Here is a 13,295-nt window from a genome sequence, read left to right as displayed (position 1 = left end):
AGAAATATTAAAACTAGATAAATAATAGAACGAGAAGGTCAAAGAAGGAGAAATTAATAGGCTGTTATTTTAAGTTATATGAATTCCATTCCCTACACTTTAAAAAAATATTAACCAGCTAGATATATAGTTATATTTTCTCTGTGCTGACTTTACAATGAAATCTCTCTCTTTTGCAGCGTTACATCGTAGTGAAAAAGATCTATATTGCAGCAGAAACTGAGGCTGTGTTTTAGATGGGACCTGAGCATGGATCCTGTCATTTGCTGAGGCTGTGCTGCTTCAGACGAGGCTCCTGGGGCAGCAGGGCTGGGAGACCGAGGGATCCTTCCGTCCTTCTGTCCAGCACGAGTCCCACCGCCACCACAGTGGGAAATGCGGCGAAGCAGTTCCGAATAACCACGCTTTGCTTTCGGTGTTTAATCATCTTCTTTGTACGCCGTGCATGAATTACAATCGCTGAAATTGAAATTTGCTACATAAAGGATATTAATGTGGTTAATAAGACAAGCAATCGCCCACCAGTGGCCCTAGACATATCCAATAAGTTTCTAATGATTTTTTTTATTGTTGCAATTTGCTACTATAAAACCACTAGGCCAATTTATGTCTGTTTCATCTTTAACAGGAGGATTTCTGATGTGAGCAGTTTTAAATATTGGCACTTTTTCCTAACATTTGGGTATGCGATTTTCTCAAGTAGCACCGACCGTTTGCAGGGTCACTTTGCTCCCGTATTCATTTAACTCTGTTTGGAGGAACCTTTTGGGGTTATGGTAAGGAGTATGCGCTGAGTGGGCCGTAAGACCACGAGGTGCATAAAGCTGAAGCAATTACTGGAGCTTCACGGCCAGCAGCAACACATGCAGATGACACAGCAGCGTGGGTAACCACCACGGCTGTCCCATTGCACAGAGAAAGGCACTTCTCGTTGCAGGTGTGAGACCTTTTGCCTCTCCGAAAAGGCAGGAGCCGTCCCAGCTGTGGAGGACGTACGTTCATGGCAAAGCAAGAAAGATTTCTATGCTCCTCCACTAGCGGTTCACATGGGTGTATAACACTTCACCACTGGTTTTATTTCTTCAGCTCAAGCGCAAGGTTTGCAGCAGAGAAAGGAAAGCCGTGAGTTTATTCCCTACCAGCAATCCTCACTGGGAACTGCAGTGAGGAGGAGTAAACATCAGGAGAACAAAAATAAATGGGTACAAACAAGCCATTTGCCCGTGCTGTGATGGAGACAGAAACAAAGAGAACTGTAATAGCAGGAGATAGGAGGGGTTACCGAAACAGGCACTGCCACAGAAGTCTGGTGCTGTCCTCCGGATTTGAAAAGGTATCCCAGCATAAAGCTGCCTTAGGGGCAGAACAGCGGGAGTCCACGTGGAGAGCAAAGCTAACAGCAATCCGTGTGCTCCTGAAAAGCAAACTGATTGTTAGGGAGGAGAGAGTCAGTGCTCAGCATGAATGCTGGTGGAGACTGAACCTGCCGTACAAAGATACAGAGTAGGAAAATGCCATCGCGAAACTAAAGGAAAAGTAGATCCTCGCGGTAAGGAGTGCTACACACATGAATAATGCTAATTCAGTGAACTGCAACAGCATGCCTGGTGCTACCTTTGGGGTATGCAAAATATATATTGGTTTGGTAAACCCGTATTTGCAATTCAGTCAGGCTGTGACATTCCAGTCTTCCAGGCAGTGATTAAACATGCCGGTCATGGTGAGGTGCAATTCTCCATTCCTTGAGAGGAATGCATTTCATGGTGTGCTGAGTGCCATCTAAAACCTTCACCCATCCTGCTATTAACCACCTTCCTCCTCAGGTTGTCCAGTGATGGTGCTAAGGTGGGAGATGATGGATGCCCTTTGGGCAAGGAGCGTCCCGGGGCATCCCATCCCCAGGCACGGCTGAGCCCCTTGTGGTGCCCAGGAGCTCCTGGCAGATTGCTGCCTGCTAGCAGTACCAGGCGTGCTACGCTGAGGAACGAAAGAGATCTGACCATCAAATGCAGCAAAGCAGAATATAGTACAAAGCGGCAAGGTTGCAAACATGGGATACATGAAGATTTTGCAGTTTGGATCAAAAAAAAAAAAAAAAAAGCATGACTGCAATACCAGTGCTCTTCCTTTGTAAGTGAAAAAAGTATTTTAGTGCTTACTGGGAATTATGACATTTTCTACTCGCTGTGCATCGCTGTGTACAGATGCTGAATGCTTTTAGAGGACAGTTACTGCAAAATAACATTAAAATGTTTAAAACTAGCAATCTCCTAGGCCTTGAGCTACTGACAATAATGATTCAAGCTCAGACATGACACAATGCAAACAAAAGGTATCTATCACAGCAAAGTCCTTCAGAGCGCCTGTAACGAGCTCTCTGACTTCTGCTGGCCAGAGCTCTGCAGGTAGAAAAGGTATTAGTGATTGAATTTATACCACAAGAAAAATGCCACTTGTATTAATTTCACAGAGCTGCAATGGTAGATCACAAATTATTAGAGACCACACTTAATAAATCATTAAGAACAGTATTGTATCTGCTAGATCAGAAGAGAATACTATTGCAATTGAAAAGGAATTTCTCTACGTGGCTTCTTACCAGGACATAGATCTGCTGCGCAGGGTTGCACAGCAGGGAACAAAAGCACCCGCTGACAGAAAAGAGAGTGATTTCTTTCAAAATAATTGAGATACTTGACAAAGACATTACCTAGGAGCTGAGGTCCAAGGATACAAAGTGCTGCAGCTCATCACACAACCTCACACGGTATTGTTATTAGCAGTGGGAGAAAAAACACACTTAGTAAATCGTGAGACATTGTCTAAGGGTCCAGACCTAAACTGAGGTAAGGAAGAGCAATGGTAAGAGAAAGGAGTCCCCTGTTGAGTATTCAGATTTGTGCATCAGATTTGAATGCTTTGTGCATCAGATTGAAAGTCTTGTTTCTTGCAGCAAACAAAATTCTTATCACCAGGTATGAGTCTCCCTTTCACTCACAGATGCTGATGTTTATTTCCTACTTTCTCTCCTACTCCCTTCACCCTACACCAGTCCACTCTTCCACAATCTTCCTCATATCCTCTTTAATCCCCTAATTATTCCCTACTTTCTCCTCTCATTGCCCTCCGGTAGTTTGTTTGCATGACAGAAGTATATATTAGTCTGTCGCATCTTAAAAAACCCTCAGTGACTCTGCTGATCTCATCCACACCAAGCCCAGAAAACAGCTTTGTCCTCTGTAACCTCACAGCTGTCTTTAAAAGTACACACTGATAACTTTTTTGCTGTTGTACCCTCACTTGTCTCTCCTCTCAGTGGCCCTCTCCCAGCTCTCACTGTAGGTACCATAGGACTGGATACTGTAGGACCCTGTTTCCTTCCTCTCCACTTACCCATGGTGACTTCAAGTTCAAGGGTAAGTTTAACTACTTCCAACAACTCTTCAGCTCCCGGTCTGTGTGTCCCTGTCCCAAATAAAACAGTGAGTATCTCAGATTTTTCTTCTTAGCTGTTGAGCCATCAGCTCAACTTCAACATAACTGAAAGCTTTCCACATTTCCAGCACCTCTTTGGTCCTATCCAGGACAACAGTACAGTTACTAATGTTGCTAAGAATCAAAGCAATTAGTCATAACATATTATTAGGGAATTTTTATGGTACTCCTCGAGGTGAATTAAACACAAATTTATGCTTAAATATAACAGAAAAATTTAATGACCATGTGTTGGGCAGAGTGCTACTGCAATGAGCAGTTCTGGACAGAGTCTGCAAAGATGCATCGCAAGCAGATTCCTTATATCCACTTGCACCAGCACCCATCCCGAGAGCAGGGGCACCCCCAGCCCAGCCCTGGGTCCATCCCCCAGCCCAGCTCTGCTGCCCAAAGGTGGCCCCTGAGCTTGGGCCCCTGAGCGCTCCTGGTCCGGGACGGCTACAGGACAGTGCTGAGGCTGTTTCTGGTCACCCAGGGAAACTTCACTCCCTTGCAAGGAATCCTTCTGTCTCTGGCATCCCTGCTTCCAGCCAGTTTAACCCCTTCTTGCAGCTGGGCCTCCGTGCCCTCCGTGCCAGATCATTCCTCAGTCACAAATTACCACGGCTGAGCACTTACAATGAGAATTTCCCCTTCAGTACCCAGGGCAAAAAGGACTTAGGAATGAAATAGAAATCTGTTAGCACCTTCCGTGGCTGTAACATATACCCATCCTACTCCTCTATCCCCCAGGAGGAAAGAATTACACCATGGGGAACTCCACCTGGCCGAGAACCAAAAGCATATTAGAAGGTGGAAGAGTAGTCCAGGAGTACCCTGGCCATTCTAAAATAAACTGTAAATGTATTGAATGCACATTATATTAGAATCCTGGCAGGTTATAAAGAGCTACTGAACTCTGGGAAGATATGTGTTCTGTGGGAGACAAAAACCTATGCAGCCATGATGATAAAAACTGGGAAATGTAATCTTTATCTGTAAATGGTAGACCAGGAACATGGGAAGTAAATCTAGAAATAATTTCATGGAGGAGGCAGCATGTCACAGAGAGAGAAATGAGAAATCTGTATTACATATTTTTTCATAAACAAGTCTGCCCCATGACTCTCTCATCTTTCATCACTTTTATCTTTGTTGACAAGTCTGGCCTTTGGGGAAAGTCGTCGTCTTCTCACTCTCTGTCTCCCTCTCCTTCATCTTCTCTTCTATTTTCATTATACACCAAAGGAACAACAATTTTCTTACACTTTTTTTTTTTTTGTGGTGTTAAAAGGAAAGGGAAAAAAAGAAAAAAAGACTTACCTGTAGCTGCTGAATCAAATCACCTAGTTTCCTGTAAATACTTTGTTTAAATCTTAACGTATTACCTTTGCTGAGTATGACACATGGCTGGCTTCACCAATACCTCCCTGCCAGTGCCGCCAATTATTCGTATGACTTTGCTGCTCATCATAGTAGAGACAGAAAAATGAACAATGTTAGGCCTTTGCCTGCCTGCCCTTTTCAGAAAACTTGATTCTGGAAAAAGAAAAAAAATAAAAGGAAGAGATCAACAAGAAGACTAGAGGGGAACAGAGATTTGGTCAAGTGAGAGCTCTGAAAGGCAACCTCTAAGAACCTTTTTCTCATTCTACCTTTCTTCCCCAATCCTTTTCACTGCTGAAATCTTGGAGAAGGTGGCTTAGCTTGCAAGTATGCCAAACAAAACCAGTTGTTGATCCATTTTGAGTCTTCTTGGCAACTGGCATTTGTTTTCCGTCCTCTCACGGGTTCCCTGCCATCTCCCCAGCCTGGAGATGTGTTTTGGTCAGGAAACGATAATGCACCTTGTAAGAGCTGGAGGACGATCTCCTGGTTTAATTCACTGACCATTTACAATAAGATGCAAGTGCCCTCCCTCAGCATTTACACTATTTGAAGGAAAACCTGTAGATTGCAGTTAGAGAAGTGCAGAATAAGAGCACTACATTTGCAAGAGCAGGACAAATACTACGAGCTCCAGAAAAAGACACATCTGACAACGAAGGGAATGCATCTTGTCACCATAGTACATAAAGCTTACTAAGGAGATATCTATTAGCATGGGCATTGTATGCTTTTAAAATCCTTCCCTGGGCAGGTTTTTCATAAGTGTAAACCCACAGCATAGCTCCCTCTGTGCAGTAAGTGTCTGGGTCAAAATCCCTCCAACTGGCACTAAAATTTCTTCTTTACTAACTTTTCTCTTTAGCTGGAGGTTAGGGACAGGGCGGATGTTTTCAGCGCAGCAGATGACATCAAACAGCCTGACAAGAACTTAAGAATCGGAGATGTGGACACTGTAGAAATGAATAATGACTGAGCACAGCTTGCTAAAAGGAAAGAGGAAAAATCTGAGAATCCACTAAGCTGCAGCACTGAGCAATTTGTTTCCCCCATGGTTAGTTTTTTGGCTCCAGTAAATCCAATCAGATAGTGATCTATGACAAGCTTCTATTTTGTGTCATTTCCTCTTCAATAATAATATTCAACAATTCATTTTCTTGTTGAGAAAGAAAGTCAATATTGCAAATCCCTCCAACTTTCACACAGCAGCTCTTTTGGGACATTGCACAGTCTCACTGACTTTGTGCTTTCCCTGATACTGAGGCTAAACCTTCATTGCCTCGGGGATCTGTTCTCTTCTTCCTTGGTGTCTGCATCTCCCAGATAGCTGCAGCTATGATGTTACCTCTGCCATTATGAAGATAATCCACCCTGCTCCTTAATCATGTTTAGTCTCTTGTTCTGTCAATACCCAGCCTATCAATATTGCTCTAAATTGCTTGTAATCATATTCTAGCCATGGCTATTCCTGCACCCTCTGTAGTCTGCCATGACAAATCCAAGGCATCTTACACAGAAACGTATCTCAGGATAATGGACCCAGGAGAAAGGGACTCTGCAGGAACATCAGCAGTAGGTCAGATGAAGGTCCGCTCTGATTATACCCTGTGTTCCATGTGGGAGCTAAGGACATAGAATTCCTTCAACTTTGAAAGAAGAAAATACTTAATTTAACCAAAGAACATTTATAGTTGTTGGCTACTGTGACTTAAAGTATTTTAAAACAAGTATTTAAGAATTAGTCCACTGAAATTTAATTAATTTTCAGAGAAAAAAAAAAAGAGAGAGAGGCAGTGATCAATTTCTTAATATTTACATGTTTCTGCTTGTGTCTCTTAGTACTCAAACAAACATACAGGTGAATCTCTTACAGAAGAAGGTTTTAAACCCAGTGCCGAACTTAGTTTTCTACAGATAACCTCAGACCTGTCCCTCGCTCCCTTCCCAGTAGTGGAAGACACACCTTCGTGCACTTTGGTGGCATAAAAAGGCTTTTAGATTCCAGATCCTTTCTCTCTGAGATTTAAGAAGGACGTTATGTGGCATACTTGCTGATAGTGTTTCAATAATAAAATTATCTCTACCAAACTATTGATTTCTTTACGAATTCAGCCAGAAATGTAATGTGTTTTATACCATACCCAAATACCATTTTGAACTGTCACTGCTTATTTGAAGAACTTGATTCTTTCATACCTCATTATTCTTTTAATTGAAGAGGCATTCTCCTCCTTCCTTCAGTGTCATGAAGTTGGGGTGGACGGCTGTTTAATTTTTTTGTAGCACACCTAGATTCAGAAACCGTTAAAAAGCAAAGTGCTGCCCAGGGCAAATCTGGGCAGAAAACCTGATCAGCTGAAGACCGACAGTGCTCATCCTTCCCTCCTGCTCCCAACAGCTCAGCGGGGTTGAGTGGCTGCAGAGGCTGCAAAAAGGACTCCTCAAGTTCTAGGTTTTATGGAAATTTCTTCTGAAGTATAGCACTTTAAATTAGTGGAGAATTCAGCTCTCCGACAGACTGAGTATTGCTATATTCCTCAAGTGTACAAGTTTTACTGCTAATCTGCAAATGATCTGCTTTCATTCCACCATATGCCTCTCTGCTTCTGTGAATATCATCATTCAATCACCCTTGTTTCAGAATCTCCTTCGGCTATTTTTGTATTTAATGGGGCACATCTCAATCCGGAGAAGTTACTGCGCTCTCAGAAGGCCTGGAGATGTCGACGCAGCTGAGATAACTCTGTAAAACTGCATAAAGCTCTGGCCGTGCCAGAGGATGAGGGAGGCACCAACACATCCAAGGGCTGCAGCCGGGACCCCGGGCCAGCGCTTGCCCCGGCACGCCAGTCGGACGCAGCAGTGCCAGCACGTACCGTATGTGATGCCTTTGTTAGAGATATGGGGAGTCCTGGGGGTGTGTTTTAGCACTACATTTTCAACTCCCATTTAGGATACGAAGAAAGCTTTTAGTTCTTGAATTGCCAAACAATGATGGAAAATATGATTTCTAAAGGCTTAGAAATCAGAGAAGAAAAAGGAAAACAGATGTATTTTAGTGAGGGTGAAGTAATGGAAAGATTTCATCATTTGAATGCAGGGATCATGAATGCAAGTTAAGGACAATTGCTGAATAAGAGTTGATAGCATATTTATCTAGTATGTCAGCAACAATAAATATCTTTTTTTTTTCTCTGCTCTAACAAGCACTCTGGTGTTTCAGACTGGCTTCTGGAGGGCCTTCCTATGTAAGTTGATGCCTTCTAGTGCTGTGAGAAGCTTGGCTATCACAGACCTAGTCTGATCCACCCACCACCGAGTGCAACCATACGGAGATGTCAGACGGAGCTGGAAAGCAGAGTCGTCCCTCAGCCCGGGCACATGAGAACAAATCAGCCAAAGTGCCGTGCTGCTCTGCCGCCCCGTCTACATACAGACAGAGATAGGCTCTCTGCTCATGAGACTGCCCAACTGTGTGTTGGACATAATCCTTTTGATGCTGATGAAACCAGCAGCAGATGCAGAAAATGCAGTGCCCCATGCTGGAACTATTGCATATAAGATGCAGTTCCTGAACTGGTCCATTATACCAGGACCATCTACCTGAAAGCTACTGCCCTTCCTTTGGAGGCTGGCACCAGCACTGTTTTGTGTAAGGTTGGAACATAAGAGTCTACAGAATTAAAAAAAAAAAGCGCACCAGGATAAGGAAATAGAAAATTGAATATTGGATAGGACAGTTCAGTGCAAGTGAAGGGATCTAGTTGATTCAGAAGTCTCAAGAGCTTTTCTAGCTGAATATCCCCCATTATAACAGATAACTTTCCTTGAGATGAGCATCTAGTAAAGACAACAGGAAAAGAATGTGTAGCTTCCACTCTTTAAGAAGAATAGGGAGGAGAAAGGGCACAGCAACTGCCCTGGGGGGGTCTGTCGGACATCCTGAAGGAATACGTGATGAACCGGATGATTTCTGCAGCAGTTTATCTCCTCCAAGCTGTTATTTTGAAGACTTCTTTTAGCTCATGTCAAGATCTTGACCTCGAAAGAGCAGACTGATAAGGATGTGGATGTAGCAATTGTACCGAGGCTCCAGTCTTCACAGTATGTGCTTGACAATTCACATGGAAGAGTACTCTCCAGGAAACAGAGATATGACCAGGCTTAGGCAGACCTGCGGTACAGCTGATCGAAAAAGATGGAAACTAATTTTGGAAGAAATCAACAATTTTTGGCACAGCAGGTTGTTGCCTTGCTGATCAGTGCAGGCACATGGTGGCAATCCTCCAATGTCCATTCTTCAGGCTAATGCTGTGACAGAATCTTAAACAGTGCCTAAATCCCCATCCACCTTGCAGAAATACATCTTGCCAAAATAAAACATTCCTCCAGTCTCTGTGCCAGTCACCTGCAAAGCTCTTTTCATGGGGATAAAGCAGAGGAAGCAGATACTCATGGCTCATCCATGAAACACAGCCTTCATGTAATCAGCAGTTTGCATGCAGCACTCTCATGGTAATAAATGGCACAGGTTTCTTCTCACCTCGGGGTTCTGTGCTAGGAACAGAACAGTTCTGTGCTAGGAACCGAGGGATCTATATTCCCAGAAACAAGGCTGTATAACCTCGTGAAGTTCAACAAGGCCAAGTGCAAGGTCCTGCACATGGCTTTGGGGCAATCCCCACTAACAATACTGACCAGGGGATGAGTGGATTGAAAGCAGCCCTGTGGAGGAGGACTTGGCGATATTGGTAGATGAAAAATCGGATATGACTTGGCAATGTGCGCTCGCAGCCCAGAAAGCCAACTGTATCCTGGGCTGCATACAAAGAAGTGTGGTCAGCAAGCCAAGGCAGGTGATTCTCCCACTCTACTCTGCTCTCATGAGACCTTTCGCACTGCATCCAGCTCTGGGGTCCCCAGTACAGGAAAGACATGGACCTGTGGGAGCAGGTCCAAAAGAGGGTCATAAAAATAACCAGAGGGCTGGAGCACCTCTCCTATGAAGACAGGCTGAGATAGTTGGGGTTGTTCAGCCTGGAGAAGAGAAGGGAGCCCTTATTGCCATCTTTCAATATATGTGGGGCTTATAAGATGGAGAAAGACCTGTAGGACAAGGGTCAATGGTTTTGAACTGAAAGGCAGTAGATTTGGATTGGATATAAGGAAGATGATGGTGGTGAGACCCTGGAACAGGTTGCCCAAAGAAGTTGTGGATGTCCCGTCATTGGAAGTGTTTGAAGTCAGGTTGGCCTGGGCTTTGAGCAACCTGGTTGAATGAAAGATGTATCTGCCCATGGCTTGGAACTAGATGATCTTTAAGGTCCCTTCCAACCCAAACCATTCTGTGATTCTATAATAAAAGCCAAAATAGCATTTGACAGCAACTGAAGCATACCAATTCTTATATGAATTTTTCCCGGCCATTTCAGGTCTGTCACCCCAGATCATGCATAAAGCTATTAGTTCATTTATTCTTTGAATCATTACTACCAACTGTGCTAACTAACATAAAAAAGACTAATGGATTCCTTGAGGGAAAATTTATATGCAGGGTCAACTATTTTTTTCTTTTTCAAAAGAGGCAGGCAATTATCACTACTTTTATTTAATGATGCCTTCTTTGAATATGTGTCATATTTCTTGGAATAAAAGGCTACAAATTTGAGCATTCACTTGAAATAGAATTATTGATTCATCCAGCATCAAATCTACTGTCTCATAATTACAGACAATGAAAAGCTCCTCTCTCTCCCCTCACAGTGGCAAGCTGTTAACGCCAATCAAAAATGCTGAAAAGCATTATAAAAATGGAACAATCCAAGACGAATGTTGAGACTTACGCTTCAGCCCAATCTTATGAGATGCTGAAGGTCATCAGGGCACATGGCAAAACATCAGTGTTATTTTCTTGTAATCTGTAAAGGAAAATAGCACAATTGGTGTTTTGTAACTAAGATTAGTGTGTATTTTGAGTGTAATTACAGCATGGACTATGTATCTTGAGCTAGTATTAGAGTTATGGCCAAGAGAAGATTTCTTGTAAAATATTTTTGACAGAGAATGACCTATGGTGGGGCTTTTTTAAGCAAAAACTCTGTACGATTTTAATTTTAAATGTCCTGTTTTGCACTGAAACACAAGTAACAGCTTTTTTTTAGTTTTAATTTGAAAATACTGAATTTTTCTTTCTTGTCCTCTAAGAAGTTTTTAAGAGGATCTAGGAAAGGACACACTTCCACTTCTTTCTGAAGCGTTAGTGACAGTATGCAACACTCATCGTGGACTCTTCACCCTTATTAACTTACTTCTCAGGAGCGCTATCCAATACCAATAACTATGACTCAAAACACCTACATAAGCAATGCAAAACCTTCATGAGGTTTAGGTTTGCAAATTCTGTGTTTTTCTTGCAATACGAAAAGGAAAGTTATTAAAGCCAAGATATTAAAAGCCACTCAGTGTGGCACCTGGGGAATTGCCGTGCTTTTCAGACATGTTGGACCTGTGTGCCCTCTGCCTTCTGGTCCATGGAAAGAACAGAAACTTGGTATCTCTGAAAATAGCCTGTACAGTTTTAAGAGGTTAAGCATTGTGGCATTTCACCCACAAAATATTGGCATACCATGCAAAAAGACACACGGTCTCAAAGAAAATAGTTTCGCTTGAGCAACTGCTTATTACAGACACCCGAACCTCTTATTCTGGATTTGTATTACTGAACTCCAGCCATGGCTGGTGTTGCACTGTAGGAGATGTTATCCAAGCGCTGCGTATCAGTCAGCCTCGGCTCACGTGCTCATGGTTCACGGAGACAAGCCAGAGTGCGTACCTCTGGCACTGGGGCACCGAGGCACGACTGCTTCAGCAGCCAGGATGGCGAAGGATCTCCAGCTGAGCCTGGGGCAGAGCCCAGCTCTCCAGAGCACGAAGCCCTTGCATAAAGCAACGGAATATTTCTTTTCATTCGTTAACTCTCTGTATGCACCTGCTTTTCAACACACAGGCACAATAGTGAATCCAGCACCGCTTGGTTCCCCGGCTACATATTCCTCAAAAGAAAGGTCATACCTGGAGAACAAGGTGATAGTAGCGTGTAGGGAGGGAATAGCCATTTGTAGGTGCTTCTGTGAATTTAATACGTTCAAGATTCAGGAATCTGTCATTCAAGAAAAGAGGAGAGATTCATTTGAATGGCAATGACCCTGGGAGGAAGAGCTGGAGGACAGCATGACCTGCCTGCCTTCTGCTGAGATTTTAAGGCTGTCTGTTAACTCAACTCACATCACTCCTCTTCCATGGCACAGCAGCTGGCACAGGATGGCCATTAGAAGCCACACAACCCCGTTAGGCTCCCAGTAAAAACTGGAGCACAACGTCCCCACTTCCAGACAGGGTCTTCCACCCCTTGGGTCGGTGCTGTGAGTGATAACTGCAATGGGAACCCATGATCACCATAGAGGGGGTCAGAATCCTTCCCTTTTCTTGGTGGCCTGAAGGTTGCTGTTACCTGCTTTATTTAATAGGTCAGACTGGGCTGGTTTACTCCAGTTCTCCCCTTTGGGTCCTGCAATGGGTTGTAAATACAGCATTTGAAAGCAGTCTTTTGTAAAACTATGTACTGCCACATCTTAACAACAATAAAACAACCTAAACACGTGACACTTGGTTTTATAACAGTCTGTGTGCTTTGCTATCTTCCCTAAAAGCTTAAGCAGCTCTAACTCGTACCCAGCCATACATCTTTTATTTGAAATATTAGTCCTTCCATTGCCTTCCAGAGCTCTCTGTTTCAACCCAGCAATGGGTACCCAGCAGCTCGGTCTATTTTCCAAGGTGGACTTCAGCATTTGGATAGGAGGCTCCAGCCGATTCCTGGAGCTGAATTCAATATGAATTCACAGCAAACTCCAAAATAACCACCATCTTTCATAGAACTATTTTGAGCAGGTTTTTTTTTCTCCATGTGATGGATTACTTGTTTCCTGCCTTCCCCCATAAAATCATCTCACATCATTGACTTTAAGTAAGCTCCCCAAGTCCATGGAAATGTACTGCATCATTTGACCCTACAGAAGGTGAGTTCCTGGGTTTTGGGGTCAGTTAACCACACATTTCCCTGTCCCATGCAATTCTCTCTGTTATATCTTGCTTTGCTGCAGCAGCGGTGTCCAGCAACTGAACCTTTTGCTGCACAGTGAAATTTTTGTTATTGCAGGTATTGCTGAATTACATGATGCTCAGGGATAATTTTGCTGTTGCCAGCTTTCTCTAAAGTCCAGTGCTTCTTGGTATGCTCTGTCACATTACGACGGGCATGTTTTATGATAAGTACAATATGGGTTATTTCTAATACACAGCTATTCATTTGTTTTCCATTAGTTGGGAAGAAATGAGGCAAACCTACTTACCTGCTGGTCCCCAGGCAGAGTCTA

At 43.3% G+C, this 13,295-nt stretch overlaps 1 long non-coding RNA gene across 1 annotated transcript; it reads right to left on the bottom strand.

The window, feature by feature from the left end:
- Positions 1 to 254: 254 nt before the first annotated feature.
- Positions 255 to 12,022, bottom strand: LOC129207043 (uncharacterized). Its single transcript, XR_008577355.1, has 3 exons — positions 11,932 to 12,022; positions 10,704 to 10,778; positions 255 to 5,013 (listed from the first exon to the last, which is right to left on the bottom strand). It is a non-coding gene; the product is annotated as an uncharacterized LOC129207043 (long non-coding RNA).
- Positions 12,023 to 13,295: the final 1,273 nt, after the last annotated feature.

This window comes from Grus americana, chromosome 5, assembly GCF_028858705.1.
Source record: "Grus americana isolate bGruAme1 chromosome 5, bGruAme1.mat, whole genome shotgun sequence".
Lineage (NCBI taxonomy): Eukaryota > Metazoa > Chordata > Aves > Gruiformes > Gruidae > Grus > Grus americana.
The sequence above is the reverse complement of the archived record's forward strand: the minus strand, read 5'-3'. Positions and strand labels throughout refer to the sequence as shown.